Source organism: Myotis myotis, unplaced genomic scaffold, assembly GCF_014108235.1.
Source record: "Myotis myotis isolate mMyoMyo1 unplaced genomic scaffold, mMyoMyo1.p scaffold_m19_p_7, whole genome shotgun sequence".
NCBI classification, from domain to species: domain Eukaryota; kingdom Metazoa; phylum Chordata; class Mammalia; order Chiroptera; family Vespertilionidae; genus Myotis; species Myotis myotis.
This window is the reverse complement of record NW_023416379.1, coordinates 21,617,808-21,635,672: the sequence shown is the minus strand read 5'-3', so window position 1 is coordinate 21,635,672 and position 17,865 is coordinate 21,617,808.

Genomic DNA, 17,865 nt, shown 5'->3' with positions numbered 1-17,865 from the left:
ATATTACACAGTGAGGATCTCAGGCAGGGGACAGCAGAAATGAAAGCATGTAAGGTGTCTCGGGGAGCACAGGCCAAGTCTCAATCAGCAGGGCCATGGACATACCTTAGGTGAGGCAGCCAGTGCCATTTTAAGTCCAGGGACCTGGGGCAGGAAGGAAGAGCTCTGGAAGCTTGGGGGAGAAAATGGGCCCCAGGAGAGCACACTGGAATTATCATCAACCCACGGTCTCCTGGTATGCCTGTGGGCATGTGTTTAACATGGGGATCCAGGAGACGATGGCTTTCCTTGAAGGCAGAACATCTGCTGGTGCAAAGCGACCAGAGGCTTTGCTTATGCAACACACTCTGTTTCCTGCAAAAATCCAGACAGACACAGGAAAGAAAGAGATTTTCTCACTTGATAAATGGAAGTTATCAACCTACCTATCAAATAAAAAATAAAAATCACCATACCTAAGAACCATTGGTGGGACTTAGGGGAACAGCAGTTGAAACGTTCTGAATTGTCTTTATACTTAGAATTCTCCAGGAAAAACTACCTACACTAAGAGTCACGAGGTTCCCTTCAGACTAAGAAATGACCAGCAATACGGTCCTCATTCTGCAATCAACAGCCTCTAAAGGTGGTGTGCTACTGTTCTGTTCCCCACCAGAGTTAATGTTTCTTCCTTGCTCTCTTGGTCAGCCAGCAGAGGGAGTGAGAATGATAAAGTTTATACCTTCTAAACAACAACTTAAACTAAATAACCCCTAGGTTAAGATTTTATAGCAATACAAACAATGATCATGAAAATATCTTTATTAATTTTCATGTTCATAAAGATAGCCTATGCTTAATTTTAAACAATGTAAAAATATAGAAAGTAGACAACTGAAGGTTTCCAGTTATCCCTGTCCCAATAGATATTGTTTGTTTTATAGCCTCCCTCAATTTTTTCTATCCTATATAATAAAAGCCCAGTGATCAAATGGCAGAACGACCAGAACGACCGGTCGACCAGTCGTTATAATGTGCACTGACCATCAGGGGGCAGATGCTCAATGCAGGAGCTGCCCCCTGGTGGTCAGTGCGCTCCCACAGGGGGAGCACCACTCAGCCAGAAGCCAGGCTCACTACTGGGGAGCACAGCGGCGGTGGCGGGAGCCTCTCCTGCCTCCACGGCAGTGCTAAGGATCAGCGAGCTGAGCGGTAAGAAGTATGAACAGGCGGGTGGTAAGGAGCAAGGGGTCCCAGACTGCAAGAGGGATGTGGGCCTAAGCCGGGAGGCAGACATCCCCTGAGGGGTCCCAGGCTGTGAGAGGGTTCAGGCTGGGTTGAGGAGTCCTCCCCGCCCCCCCAGTGCATGAACTTCATGCCCCAGGCCTCTAGTATAGATATAAACATCTATAGCTATATCTATGCAACTCAAATTTTCCCAAGTTTTTCAGGATATTGGGGCCATCTTTTACATTAATATCCAAATAAAATAGCTTGAATCTCCATTCTAGGTTGTTTTGGAAATCCAGTATTTTCTCCAGTTATTTCAATGATTCCTGAGCAAACTTAATTACTTCTTGATTTGTGTTGCTGCCTCTTTGCTCTACTGATTGCTATAGTTTTTCTCTAGTTTTCTTTTCCTCAACACCTGAGCACCACCTCATCTACTTGTTTTCCAAAGTTTTATATAGATACTTTGTATTACATCAAACTTTACTAAAGATTTGGGCTTTTGAACAATATACAGAAATCAACCCTTGCTCATACTATGCATTTAGCTCCTTTCATTTGACTTTTTCTTGATTTTAGTTCTTGGCCCTGTGGTATTTATGACAATTATTTATAATTATTGTGATGATACACATCATCTTTAATAGCTAACATTTATAACTGTACTTACTGGGGACCAGGCATTGTGTTAAGAACTTTTCATGCAACCACCAACTTATACCATACACAACAATAAACTCAAAATGGATAAAAGACTTAAATGTAAGGCGTGAAACCATAAAAATCTCAGAAAAAACCATAGGCGCCAAAATCTCAGACATCTCTCATAGCAATATGTTTACTGATACATCTCCTAGGACAATGGAAACTAAGGAGAAAATAAACAAATGGGACTACATCAAAATAAAATGTTTCAGCACTGTAAAAGAAACCATCAACAAAATAACAAGAGAGCCCACTACATGGGAGAACATATTTGCCAATGATACATCCAATAAGGAGTTAATCTCCAAAATATATAAGAAACGCATACAACCTAACAAAAGGAAGAAAAACAATCCAATTTAAAAATGGGCAAAGGACCTAAATAGATACTTCTCCAAAGTGGACATACAGAAAGTCAAGAGACATATGAAAAAATGCTCAAAGTGTTAGAGAGTCGGAAAATGTTTAGTCCCGCTTAATTACCTAGCCACCTCAGCAGCCTGACAGCCTGTGCAAAGTTTCTAGGAACTGAGCTCCCACACCGGAGCTATGGCCCACAAAGAACAGACAGGTCAAAATTAAGAATAGTCCTTACCTTTAAGTTACCCAGAAATGAATAACAGGAGGAGGATGAATAGCTTGGCTAAAAATACACAATCAGCTTTTGTAACTTGGCTTTGCTTGCTATGGGAACCTGAACATGGATGTAGTTGTCCCCTTTAAATATTAGACTCTGCAGATGGTCGGGGCTGCTTCTCTCTTGGGCTTCCCGAGTGGAGGAGCAGACACTGGCCAGTCAATAAAGGCTCTCTAAATTTTAATCAGTCTGGAGTTCTGGTCATTCTGTTGCTCGCACTCCACAACAAAAGTCACTAATCATCTGAGAGATGCAAATCAAAACGACAATGAGATATTACCTTACACCTGTCAGAGTGGCTATCATCAACAAATCATCAAAGGACAAGTGTTGGTGAGGTTGTGGAGAAAAGGGAACCCTCTTGCACTGCTGGTGGAAATGCAGACTGGTGCAGCCACTATGGAAGGAAGACAGTATGGAGTTTCCTCCAAAAATTAAATATGGAACTGCCATTTGACCCAGTGATCCCATTTCTAGGAATATATCCCAAGAAGCTCAAAACCCCTATGGTCATAGCAGCACAATTTACAATAGCTAAGATTTGGAAACAGCCTAAGTGCCCATCAGCAGATGAGTGGATAAAAAAAATCTGTGGTACATTTACACAAAGGAATACTATGAGATAATAAAAAAAAAAGAAAGAACTCTTACCATTTGCAACAGCATGGATGAACCTGGAGAGTATTATGCTGAGAAAGATAAGTATCATATGATCTCACTCATATGTGGAATCTAATGAACCAAATAAACTGATGATCAAAAATAGACCCAGAGACATAAAAGCATGAACAAACTGTTGAACCTCAGAAGGAAGGCAGGGGAGGGTGGGTGGGAAGAGATCAACCAATGAACTTGCATGCATATATGCATAACCCGTGGACACAGACAGTGGGGTAGTGAGGGCCTGTGGAGGAGGCTGGAGGAGGTTACTAGTAATGAGGGGAAAAGGAGGACCTATGTAATACTTTCAATAATAAAGATTTAAAAAATAAAATAAAATTATTAGTATGTTTAATAGTGATAAGTGCTAAGGAGGGGTGGGAAAGCTGGGAAAGAGGGTAAGAAATATGAGAGAAAGGCTTGAAAATTTAGATAAGATGACCAGGGAAGGGACTAGCAAGTGAAAAAAACTTTGAGGCAGGAGAGCATCTGTGTTTATTGCACAGCCAGTACTTCTGTTTCTGGGACTCTGATGGGCTAAAAAATTGTGAACATTCCCTTCAGAAAATATTTTTAGATGTAGATACGCTAAGTCCACCTGTATTTGATTTCTATTTCTGTATAACAAATTACTTAGTGGATTAAAACAACAGGAAACGTTAATTGTCTCTCAGTTTTTGTAGATCAGAAATTCAGACGCGGCATCACTGAGATCTGCTTCCAAGGTGACTCCCTCACGGAGCTGGGAAGTTGATGCTGCTTGTAGGTGGGAAGCCTCAGTGTTTCCCCATGTGGGCCTCTCTGCAGGCTGCTTGAACGTCCCTACAACATGAGGCTGGTTTCCCTAGAGCAGTGGTCGGCAAACTGCGGCTCGCAAGCCACATGCGGCTCTTTGGCCCCTGGAGTGTGGCTCTTCCACAAAATACCACATGCGGGCACGCACGTACAGTGCGATTGAAACTTCGTGGCCCATGCACAGAAGTCGGTTTTGGGCCTGGGAGAGTCTATTTTGAAGAAGTGGCGTTAGAAGAAGTGGGGGGTGTCGGTCGGGCAATGGGAGATGCGGTGCAGGCGGGCTGTGGGATATAAAGCGTGCGGGAGGTACATTGTTTTGAGGTACATTCACTGAGGTCGACCCCTTCCAACTCTCCCATCCACACTCCTCTATCTGAAACAAGCATACAAGACGAGTGTGGATGGGAGAGTTGGAAGGGGTCGACCTCAGCAAACGTACCTCAATCAGATTGAGGATATTTTTTAGCAAAGGCCAGCTTAGGAGTACCCTAATTAAGTTAATAACAATGTACCTACCTATATAGTTTAAGTTTAAAACATTTGGCTCTCAAAAGAAATTTCAATCGTTGTACTGTTGATATTTGGCTCTGTTGACTAACGAGTTTGCCGACCACTGCCCTAGAGCAAGCAATCCTTAAAAGAGGCCAAGATGGGAGCTGCAAAGTTTTATGACCTACCCTTGGAAAACACACATGTTATTTCCACATTATCCTAATGGGTGCAAGAGTCGATCATGATTCAGTGTGGAAGAAAATTCACAAGGATGTGAATGCCAAGAACTGAATATCATTGAAGGCCATTTTGAAAACTAGATACAGCACTGCTGTATACACTTAGGTGTGTACTCAAGAAATAAGGGAAAACAGAGGAAACTAAAAAATACCTTAGTGCTAAACATCATGAAATTAATAGTTAACCCCCAAGGGGTTTGCTGGTCTTCATCTTCTTGGGTCTGCGGCACAATCTTCCAACGATAGCAGTTACTAATATCTAAGGCTTAGATCCCCAAAAGATGGGGATTTGGAGTAAAAACCTAAAGGTATAGCTGGAACCCTGAAATAGTTATACCCTTAGCAAAAGTGGGACTAGAAAAAAATCTGTCCACTGAGAAAAGAAAACCTTTAGTGCCATCTTTATTTGCCCGAGTTCAGGTGGGAAAAACTTTTTCCCTAGGTAGTATATGCTTAATATATATGAGCATACACTAGAAAATTATAAAGCATTCAAGGAAAAAGACATTATGAGAATCAAAAAAAGCCATAAACTATAGAATTGAACACTTAGTATTTCACACTAAAGGATTATGAGAATCAAAATCTAATGTAGTAAAATAGTAAAAGAAAAATAAACATAAAAACGATAAGTCAGGTTTCAAATGAATAATAACCACAAACTAGGAATAAATAATATATAATAATCAAAATTACAATCCCATAAGGGCCTCGTATGGTGGCATGTCAGAGTGAGGAGGCAGGTAAATCCTCTCCCTAAAAAACAACCATAGAGCTGGACAAGACACCATATGATCATTTCAGTAGACACAGACAAAGGCTTGACAAAGTCAATGCTATTTATGATTTTTATTAAAAATCTCAACAAATTAGAAATAGAAAGAGACTTCCAAAACTTGATAAAGGGCATCTATAAAATATCTATATCTAACATGGTATTTAATGATGAAAGACTATATATTTCTATCCTAAAATCAGGAACAAGGCAAGAGTCACCACTCATTAATTCTTTCAACATTGTATTAGAGGTTATAGCAAGAAGTAAAAGGTATTTAGTTTGGAAAGGAAGAGTACAATTGTATTTATTCAGATGATATGATCAGGTATTCAGAAAACCCCAAGGATTTTATTAGAACTAATAAACAAGTTCAGCCAGGTTGGATACAAGATTAATATACAGAAATTGATGTTGTGTCTGTATACTACAACAATCTGAAAAAAAAAAAACAAAACAGTTCCACTCACAATTTTATCAATAAGAATTAAATACTTAGGAACAAATTTTACAAAAGAAGTACAAGATGTATACACAGAAAACTTACAGATCTATCTAAATAGATGGAGAGGCATTTCATGTTTATGAATTGGAAGGATCAATATTAAGATGGCAATTCTCTACAAATTCTCTACTGCAGAAGACTTGCAAAAATTGACAAACTTGCCCTAAAATATATATGTGCCAGGAAGTTTTCACAATTTAAATTAATTGATTAGAAAGACTCCATGTTCAGAAATGTGTACATTCAAGACAAGGCTGCTGGTTGGCCATTGGCAGGGAGAGTTATGTATCCCAAGAGTGATCCTGTGATGTCGTCATAGACAAATGGAACTACCTTTCGGTACCACACCAAGAAGCTACATTTTTCTTGATCTCACAGGAAATACCAGCCTTTTCTTGATAACTATAAATAAAAACACTTCAACCTTTATTCTTGCTTCACATTTTACTTATCCATTTATTTTATTTTATTGAGAGTAGATATCGAAAAGTGATTTAGTAAATCTAACAATTAAGGATCAATAAAAATAACCCAAGACATTCACTTTTTAAATTTCCAAAATTAATGACCAGTTCAAAATGGTTCCTTAGGCCCATAGACTTGTGCTTTAACTTTCTTACAAATGGGTAGTTATCTCAGAACTCTTTCAGCTTTTCCCATTAGGTCAGAGGGCAACGTGATGCGGAGAATGCTTTGCCAGTGATGTCAAAGCCTTAGGGGCAGTCTGCGAGTCTGAGAGGGGCTTTATTCATCCAAGCCAAACTCAAGTCACCACTCAAAGAGACAAGGGAATGAAAGGTCTGTCTCTAATTTCAGTGAGCTCCTTGATCCCCAAGCATAACTGCCTGTAACTGTACTTGCAGGCATGTCTGCCAGAGTTGGTGAACGTTTACACTTAGGGTTAAAGCTGCTGGTTTGGCTGGTCTGCTGGAAAATGATGTGAAACCCAGCTCATCCAGGAAGGTTGGGTGGGGCTCCTTCACCCCATCACACTTTCCCTTTGCCTTTGATGTTGTTTGTTCCTGGAACTCTGCACCTCTGTGTTTACAGTTAGCGACATGCTGAAGTAGACCACTTCTCTTATTGGAGTCAGCCGAGGCCAACAGGACTCTGCATGCTTCTCATTACAAGGTTTTTAAATGTTTTCGTCTGCTTTCCTGTATGTCACTTATAGTCACTTCTTCACTTTTCTTCTACTTCTCTGCTGATATCTAATTTCAGAAACAATCCTGCCTTTTATTAATGACAAATGGAATGTAAACAATGGATACATTTTGGAATTTTTATTTACAAATGTGAACTAAATGGACAAAAGGAATCAATTTCAATTCCTGAAATAGAATATATTTGTTGTGCAGAAACAGGTGGCTTGATTAATTTTCATGGTTATGTCCTAGAGGAATTATTTCTAGGAGTGAAGTCCAGTTTTACCTTTAGGTTTTTTATTTATCTTGCTCAGTATGTACTTATATAGCACATCCTGACCTTTGTAAGTATGAGTTCATGTAATCCTAACAATCCTATAACTATTAATTTTATCCACATTTTATAAGCCATGAAATAATGAAGCACAAAGTTAACTTTCCTAAGTTTGCATAGGTGGCAAATGGCAGGGTTGAGATTCAACTCCTGGTCACTCACTGCTCCCAAATCGATGTTGCAACTTTAAAAAACAATTTGAACCCGTATCTTGTTACCTATTGGTATAATCTGCATGTAGAAAGCAAGCAGGAAGGAAGAGGGAGGGAAGGAGGAAGGGAAAGAGAGAGAGAGAGAGAGAGAGAGAGAGAGAGAGAGAGAGAGAGAGAGAGAGAGAGAGAAGGGAGGAATATTTGTGTGTGAAGCAAGTTGAGTAAATATAAAACAGGAGGAGATGAAAATTTTATATAACAAAGCTAATTCAAAAGGTCATACCCAACATTCATTTGGATGATTGAATTTGCTTCCTAATAAATTAACACCATAATTTTAAACCTATGCTTTAGGGCATCACAACAAAAGGCATCAGCATTTCAGACCTCTGTGGGCATTATACTCTAGTCCTGCTTAGAATGAGACATCTCCATTTGTTTTGTTTTTTACTCAATAATGTTGTACATGCTTTTATTATTTTTTTCCATTTGTTTCTTTAGTGCTTGGACACATTATTTCTTTATGGTGGTTTAAACTTTGTGTCTTGGCTCTACTGAAAGTATCTTGATGTAGTTCTCTCTTATATAAATACTCTGCCCCCAAATTTTTGCTTTGTTTTAGTTACTCTCCATGTTCCAATAATTCTTACCACATGGAGCAAAACATTTCAACACTATTTATTTAGGTGGATGTGGGCCCTTATTGTGTTCTTTCTTTTGAAAGAACTCAAAATAAGAAAGTAATAGTATTTCAAAAATGGTTTTAAATTGAAGAAAAATGTGTCCTATGTCCAACTCAAAAGGGAAAAAAGTGTCAGGTTTTGAGTACCTATAATTTGATTCTTTATCTAATACTTCTTGAGTTACTTAAATCACTAGAATTCAAGGTCCATGAGAGAACAGATTTTTTTTTTTTAATGAGTTTTGTTCAGCAAGATATCCCCAGTGTCTAGAAGTATGGACACAGAATAGGTTATCAAAAGGACTTGTGAATAAATGAATAAAATAACATCCTGGAAAGCAATTTAAATGTAAATACAATTTTCAAGCAAAAATATTTAAAGGGATTAATATTTACAGGGCTGTGTAAACATGATGGTTTCTTAGAAAGGTTTTGCTTCAGAATACATGTCAAATTGTTTTCTGTTTACTTGTTTAGAAGCTTTCATGAAAATCAACTGCTCTAATAATTTTTAATTATCGGTAAAATATAGAAGCTTGTACATACTGCTAGTTACTCACAAAAGACTGAATAAAAAATATTCATCATAGAATGTATACTGTAAACATTTCTCTTTAATAGTTTAGTAATTTGTCTTAATTGTAAACTGTTCTTTTCTATAAAAATTACAAGTTTCTTAGATTTTCTGATTTTAAAGTTCTGCTGTTCCCCAACCTAAAATTTGTCCCAAAGATGCTGATCTTTCTTCTAACCAAAATTGCACAGAGGATGCCTTACGTATCAGATATCATATCTCACATAGGCATTAACATTTCATTTTAATCGTTAACTTTTCTTTTCAGGCTGGATCTTTAGATGAACTCTGCTATATCATCTCTTGGTACTAGCTTGTCTTCTCTCTCATAATATCTATATTAGTTGTGTAGAGCTGTCTTGGTTCATCTATTTAAGTTTCTGTTTCCTGTTGGAACATCCCAAGCTTCTTCTCTCTTGGTTTCAAAGCTCTATTGTGAAACACCAAACACTAGCCAAGTTAAGGCGATGACCATAAGCAATGGAGAGTTTCCTTGAACCCAGCCGTCTGGGAGAGGGTGAGATACTGTGGGCTGAGGCCATGTGCTTGATGTTGACAGGATTCTGGCAGCCTGCTGTCACTCTTGTCCCTCTCGTTTTTACACATCACCCACTCTTCTGACTCAGTGGGGTTCAATCTGTTGCTTTTTCCTAGTTCTCTCTTTTTTCATTCTTGGCCACCAAAGGAACATACAGAATCCACACTAATTTAAACAGCTTGAAATTGTTTTAAACAGTTTAAAATATAAAAATGCTCTTCAAATATTTCATAAAAAGAAATGTTCACAGCATACATTCTATAAGGGAAAAGTTTGCTTTATCCAGCCTTTTGTGAAGAGCTACCAGTATTTTCAAGCTTCTGTATTATTACCAACTAGAGGCCTGGTGCATGAATTCATGCACCATTGGGTCCCTCAGCCTGGCCGGCGGGATTGGGTTGAAACCGGCTCTCTGACATTTCCTGAGAGGTCCTGGATTGTGAGAGGGCACAGGCCAGGCCAACGGACCCCATCAGTGCAAAATTGGGGCCAGGAAGGGATGCGGGAGGTTGGCCAGATGGAAGGGACTACGGGAGGGCTCCAGGGCATGTCCAGCCCTCTCACTCAGTCCCAATCGGCCAGACCCCAGCAGCAAGCTAACCTACCAGCCAGAGCATCTGCCCCCTGGTGGTCAGTGCACATCATAGCAAGCAGTTGAGTGGCCTAAGCATATCATTAGCATATTACACTTTGATTGGTTGAATGGCTGACCAGACGACCAGATGCTTAGCATATTAGGATTTTATTATATAGGATGACTAACACATTTTAAGTAAGTTTTTCATATTAGCGGGGCCATAGGTTGTTCAGAATTGACAATAAATATCCTATATAATAAAAGGGTAATATCCAAATTGACCCTAATGGCTGAATGACCAGGAGTGACTGGTCACAATGATGTGCACTGACCACCAGGGGGCAGACACTCAACATAGGAGCTGCCCCCTGGTGGTCAGTGCACTTCCACAGGAGAAGTGCTGCTCAGCCAGAAGCAGGCTCATGACTGGCCAGAGCAGCGGTGGTGGCAGGAGCCTCTCCTGGCAGCACTAAGGATGTCCAACTAACGGCATAAGCCCGTGTGGGGAGCAGGCCTAAGCCGTTAGTCGGACATCCCCTGAGGGCTCCCAGGCTGCCAGAGGGAAGTCTGACTGCCAACCATCAGTTGGACATTCCCAAGGCATCCTGGACTGCGAGAGGGTGCAGGCCAGGCTGAGGGACCCCCCGAGTGCATGAATTTTCATGCACCAGGCCTCTAGTACTTTAAGAAATCATTACCAAGTGACTTGTCATTTTGCCTAACTTTGCTGCCCTCAAATAACATGCATTTTATCACATGGTGTTTACTCTCACAGTGAATTAGGGAATGAAAGTTCTTTACTCAGTATTGCTTATTATTTCCTTGGCAAATATATTGATTCAGGAATTTCTGCAAGAGTGAATTGACGCATTACCTTTAAAGAGGAAGGAAGAACAGAGCAGCAGATGGTTCTGATTACCTGACTCCTCCTTATTGGAGGCAAAGTGATCCCTAGGCTAGGCCAGTCCCCTTCTCTGGAATACTTAGGCCTCCTATATGGATAAACTTACCTCACGAGGATTATTTTTGAAATATTTTCAAACCAATACATTCTTTATGCTAGTCAAAAAAGCTATTTAGCAGTATTGGAGTCACAGAAATAGTGTTTTGATTTCTCTGGTTTATAACCTGAATCATGATATGTTTTACTAGTACTCCCTTAGATTTTGTTAGGTTAGTCCTGCGATGTAAGTAGCAACAATAAAACATTATTTGCCTATTTTTTAAAGAACGTTTTTCTTTTTAAAATTAAGTTTTCAAAATATTTTATATCCACTAACTGGTTAACACTGTAGTCACAGGGTGAATTACCTAAATGCTTTCACTCTGTAGTGTCACTAGGAGTCACATAATAAATCTGCAGTCTGAATAAATGTGATCCTGGCAATTTTCTCCATAACTTTATGCTGCTGGGAATGCTGAGCACTGATTATACACTTAAGAAAGGGAGCTAATTACTTATTTTTTCTACATTGTTCCTTATAAGACATCTCTCATGCAACTTATGTTGCATGAAGTTTAAATTTTCAACATGTCTAGCTCTCCTTTCCCTCCCATCTGAAAGAAGAATGGATTAATAATTACTATTCCCCTTAGCGAGAATAATTCACTAACTTTAGTGTGTGTGTGTATGTGTGTGTGTGTGTGTGTGAGAGAGAGAGAGAGAGAGAGAGAGAGAGAGAGAGAGAGAGAATAACAGAAACATTTTTTAAAAGATGACTCACTTTACTCAATTCACTCAAACTCATTTCCCCTCTTCACATGAAATCCCCATCATGACCTTTTTAACATTAAATTTTTATGTCCCATTTCCATAGGACCAACTTTAGTATATAGCCACTCTATGGGAACTCAGTAACCACATACAATTTTTGAAATTTATATCAAAAAAAGGTCCAAACTTCTGTAGCAATTTGGCTTTCTGTGTTTTTGTTTGTTTGTTTATTTGTACTCAATAAAAATACTACAAATAGAGTTGTACATTTTCCAATATATATGTTTTAGGGCATTAATAATTTAATATTACAAGACATTTCTTCCTTCATAGTTGAGAGAAGATCCTACTGCTTTTGCTGTTATATAACTGAAAAGCAATTTTCTTCTAGTTCCTCCAAATGGAGAGAAGATGCTACCGATCTCATAAAGTTATTGTAAAGATTAAATGATACAATCCATGTAATATACCTTCCATACTCAATAAGTATATTATTATTCTGATTATTTAGCATTATCATTACTATTATGGTTGTTTTACTCCTAAGACTAGCAATATCTGTCTCCTCGCATATCCTCAACAGTTATTCTTTATTCCTTTGGTGTCTCAAGATCACCGTTGGAACTGGTTTTTATCAAATCCTGACTTCAATAAACACGTTGGAAAAAGGAGTCAGGAGGAAGAAGACACACACTGATATTCTCCCCCAAGTTCAGGGCTCCCTAGAAGTTACCCACCTGTTATGCTCCTGTATTATTATTATTATGATTGATAGTTTTACTTTTAAGGCTAATTTTATAATAGCCTGGGGTTTTGACAGACTGTTTGGGCAAACTCTACTGTAAGAGAGGTGACAGCAATTGTCTGGTTAATTTTAGCAGTGGCAGTCAATCTAATTATTTGGTTTAAAATTTAGTCTTTTTTTTAATTATCTAGAGTAAGGTAAAAGATGTCTTTTAGGAACCAAATTGCATTTATGTAAGACTAGTTTAATCAATCTTTAATTTCTAATTTGGATTTTTAAATGTGGAAATTTCCAAAGAGTTGAGACTAGAGTGTAGATTTAAAAATGAGAGGAAGTAAAATCTTGCAGCATAAGAAATAAGCACACACATTTTTCCCCCTTATCTTAGTATTGATTAGAAAGTTCCAATGCCCTGTTTAACACTTATTCTCAAACTATGTCTTATTATATTTGCCAGTTTCCATATGAAAAAATAATTGCAAATTATTCCAGTTTTCCACTTAAGGGAACCTCTTTTCATTATGTATTATGCCTAGTAATAATTGTAATGACTTTAATTATGTTTTGGATAATTAAATTTTTATATTGATATTTCTAATTTTTATGTGTGTTTTTTTACAATTGTAGTACATAATTGCTTTAAATTTTTCCAAAACCACTTGTGGAATATAAGAATCAGGTAGTACTGGATCATCTCAGTGTGGAGCTAAATTTGTATTCAGTTCTGATGCTGGCTGCTCATTTCAGCTAAGCATGTAGACTTTTCTTTAAATTGATATCTATCTATAATAATAAAAGCATAATATGCTAATTAGACCAGACATTCTTCTGGACGTCCTTCCGGAAGACCTTCCAGACAAAGCCAGGGCTGTAAGGGAAGCCCAGGTCCTGGGGGCTGTAGGGAAGCCTAGGTCCTGGGTGCCAGAGGTAAAGCTGGTACCAGCAGCCAGGGGAAGGACGGCCTACTCTTGCATTGGGCCACTAGCAGAATTTTCTGCATTGGACCACCAGCAGAAGTATAAACTCAGAGAAGCACATGTAGTTAAATGCCAAATCCAGAATGGTAATGTCTAGGGAGTCCTACACTTGGGGAGAATATCAATGTATTCACAATGCCTTCTTCTGCTCTACTCTTTCTCCCAAAATGTTTATGTAAGTTAAAACTTGTTTTAAGCAAATACCAAGAGACACCCAGAAGAATAAATGTTAAGAGGAGGAAGTGGAAGGACCCAGACATTGTTGTTAATTGCGCCAGGCAACAAACCTTCTTCCTTTTGTCTATTTAAAAATTATAATTTTGAACAATTCACTTCTCTCTAGGACTTGCTTTCCTCATCTGTAAGATGAAAGCATGGACTACAGAGAGGGTCCCTAAGATTCCTTTTAAAGCTGACATTTCCTGGGACCAACTCAGCATTATTATATTACTCCTCACTTCTTCTCCCAGAATCACTGACAGCTTCAGTTGCCTCATCCCCATAGAAGTGAAATTGGTCAAAATGCTGGGGAGCTGGTTATCTTTCATAAACATCACTCTGATACAGAGCACAATGCCAGGGCCTATTGCTCTCATCAATACCCAAGCAATTTTATAAACATGGATTTACAATAACATAGACTGACTACTAGTATATCAGTTTCTTTCCTACCATGTTATCCATATACATCATGGCTCCTTAAAAAAGAAAATTTTAACGAATGATCATTAGTGATTTTAAAAAGTATTATTTTCTCTTTCCCATACTTAATTTAAGTTCAAACAGCTTTATTTCGGAACATACCTTACAGATAATACTAAAGTATAGCTTTTGCACAGAGAAAGTGGTTTGCTTGCTGTTATTTTCATATGAAAGAGACTAAGAGTGATTTTCAATGTCAACTGGCATTCAATTTCAGAATAATTTCAAGAACTCAGTAAGGCCATCTCACTCTCTGGCTAATAAACATCAATGTACGTTAGATAGCTTTACCTTCTTTATCCATACCATAATCATCATTAGTATCATCCATTATTAAAATGAGGAATATAACATTGGGTTGCTAGTGGATCATAGCATCTTTTTTTTTTTTTTTTTAAATATATATTTTATTGAGTTTTTACAGAGAGGAAAGGAGAGAGATAGAGAGTTAGAAACATCGATGAGAGAGAAACATCGACCAGCTGCCTCCTGCACACTCCCCACTGGGGATGTGCCCGCAACCAAGGAACATGCCTTGACCGGAATCGAACCTGGGACCTTTCAGTCCGCAGGCCGATGCTCTATCCACTGAGCCAAACCGGTTTCGGCCATAGCATCTTGCTCATGTGAAAAAATCAGCCCTAGTGAAAGAATGTTTCATGGTGATGACCTGGTGGCTTTAAAATTTATATTTTTTCATTGGAGATGAGGTGAGAGCTAGAGAAAATATGCAGTTAAAAAAAAAAAAAAAGGAAAGCAACCAAACTTCTATTTCTGGCTTTTCTGCCACTGACTCATAGCATTAACTTGAACCAGTCACCTATCCACACAAGAAGCACAGTTAAAAGAGGAGAAAGTGAGGAAATGCCGCAGCTTTCCTATTTTAATGTTGGAGACGTGCTGAGATCACTTATATAAATATTTCTCTTTGAGCTCCCTAGAAGACAGGAACTTTATAAATATTTAGTATTATTGTTGCACCTTAGGTACAAGTAGACAGAAAATTATGATACTCCCCTATTTACATAAGAAGTAACTAATTTCAGACAATCCTAGTTCATTCATACCAAGCAACTGTGCATTGGCTTGTTACTGTCTGTTGGGCTTTCTCCCCCCCCCCCCCCCCCCCCACCACTTGCAGTTGATGACTGTGGAAACATAAATAAACCAGGGTGAAGAAGCTCAGCACGGGTGCAGTCACACTGGCTGGTCCAAAGCTGTGGATCAGAATGGGTGAAGATCCAAAATAAACATTACATTCAAAGTTCCTGATCGAAAGTGTGAGAAAATGATTCATTTTAAGAATGAGTAATTTGGGTGAATGTTTGGAATTTAAATAAAAACTCACTGAATATCTAGTTTTGCCTACTCTGTTTCTTTTTTGGATACATGTGGAGAGAAAAAAAATCCACAAAAATATTGTAACTGGAATTGTAACGCCACTCTGTTTCAGGTGGAATTTTACAAAATTAATTCACCTGTTTCGTTACAAATTATTGTCCAATAGGCTGTTCTTTCAAGGCTTTGATGGATCTAGGTTCTCGAAGGATGTTTTCAGAATATACTCATGGTTATTATTGGATGGTGGAATTTAAGGTGATTTTTTTTTTTAGTTTACTTCCTTATTCATACTTAAAAAAAATTTCCTTAACAAGCAACAATGTTTGTTATAAAAAAAAGAAAATTGAAAACCTTTACCACAGATTTCTTTTCTCTGCCATATACCCCAAGCTTTTTTTTTTTAAATAATTCTTTATTGTTTGAAATTATTACATCTGCCCCCCTTCTCCCCTCATTGTACCCCAAGCTTTCAATGGATCTATGCTTTCTTTACAGATTTAAGACAGGCAGTTATATAAAAATTAACTTCAAATTGGTAAACTGAGACCACTATGCAATTGAGTGGGGAGTTGGTTTTGACCTAGGGAAGCCAGGCAGCTTATGAAGCACATTTAGAAAACATTTTCTTTTGTTTTCATTTATTGTGGTAATTTAAACCAAAGCAGAGTGGGTCTCTTGAGTATGAATTATGCTAATAATATTCTGTTTGTTGACCAGTTCTTAAAATGATTATATAATTTTAATACTTCTTGAGCACTCAGAGTATTTTAGATGCAATTCCAGTCATAGACCAACAAAAGACAATCCCTTCACACTCAACGACCTGCTTTTACCTAAAGAAAGAATAAAGACCATTATAACTTTCTCTTTTGTATATTTATGTATCCTCTTCTGTCATGTTTTTGCCTCATACAAATGCAGAAAAAAAATATTCAATCATATCTGGGGGCCAAGATTTCCCCCATAATCCTCCTCTTCCAGGAGGATCAGGAAATGCATTCACTCTTCCTACAACTGTTTTTAAACCTCTCTTGCATGCTGGTCCCTAGTCTTGGCAATAGGTTTAAAACAAGGCACCAGAAGCTGTTCCTGACCTAGACAGGCTACGGGAGGGCAAGGAGCACACAGACAGACACTGAAGTGTTAGGGCGCGATGTGAGGCCTGCACAGACCCTTCCACAGGCACCACCATGAAGGGTGAGAGGAGGATGGGAAAATACTTCCAAGAACAGAGGGGAGAAGAGGCAATCCTGGCAGAGTGCACCATCTGAAAAGGCGCAGTGATGCGAATGAAAGAGAGGACTCTCCGTTGAGAATTCTCAAAGTAGTGGTCATGTTCTGGAGGGCAATGCGTGAAGGACATAAAAGTGATGAAAGGTGAAACTAGAACAGTAAAAGAGGGTAGATTCTACATGTGAATTTGGGATTTGCATAATGAGCCCCAGGAAGCAGATAGAGCCATGTGTTCCAGGCTCCTCTATGCTAAGAACAAAAGTAGGGTCACAAAACAAGAAGTTGATCTTTGATCACTTTGGAGTAACTTAACTCCCTGAAATCCTGTCTCCCCCCCCCACCCCCCCTATGATGAGCATTCTTCTTGGCTTTCATGTCCACCATTTGTTTCTCTCTATATATATTCTCCTCTTCATGGCTGAGCCAGCAGTAGGAACCGAGTCCCTGGTATCTGCAGACACTCAGTTCTAAGGTTGTAGCTCTTAGATTGCAGCAACTGATGCTGCTGTCCTAATGTCTGTCCAGTGGGCCCTGTGGTTGTTGATAGTTCATATTCTCAATGTCTCTGTTCTTTTAAGGCTTCCACGACTCTTTTATTTCTTGCCTTTTCCCAAGGTTTCGACATCACTCTTCTCTGATGTTGGCCTATTGTCCCTGGCTAACACTGTGGACCTAAACCCCTCTCTCCTTGGGATGAGTCCCTTCCCAGGTAACCCTTGGAACTCCCCGGTAAGCAGATCCACATGATGGTTGTCTTCCAGACACTCATCTTCCGGGCTGGAAGAGTTATGGGGTGGGGAAAGAAATGGAAACAGAAAACAGGAGCCAAAAAAAGAAGCCACTGAAAGATGTCTTGAAGAGAATGATGTGGAGCTTCTGAACCCAGAGTAAATGGTGCATATTTGTAGTATTCTTCTTACCCACATTTTTTTCATCTATCCTCTCATATTATTTTTCTATTGTTTGTATTTTTGTGAGCCACTTTAGGACTATTTTTGGAAACATGGCAGAGTATAAGTAAGTGAATAAGTAGAGGTAATTTACAGTTACCACGGTTCAGTAATTAGCCTTCTGAAGACAGGAGTGCTGCGGTCAAAGGTAGAGGCAAAAACACTTTAGCAAGAAAAAAGGATT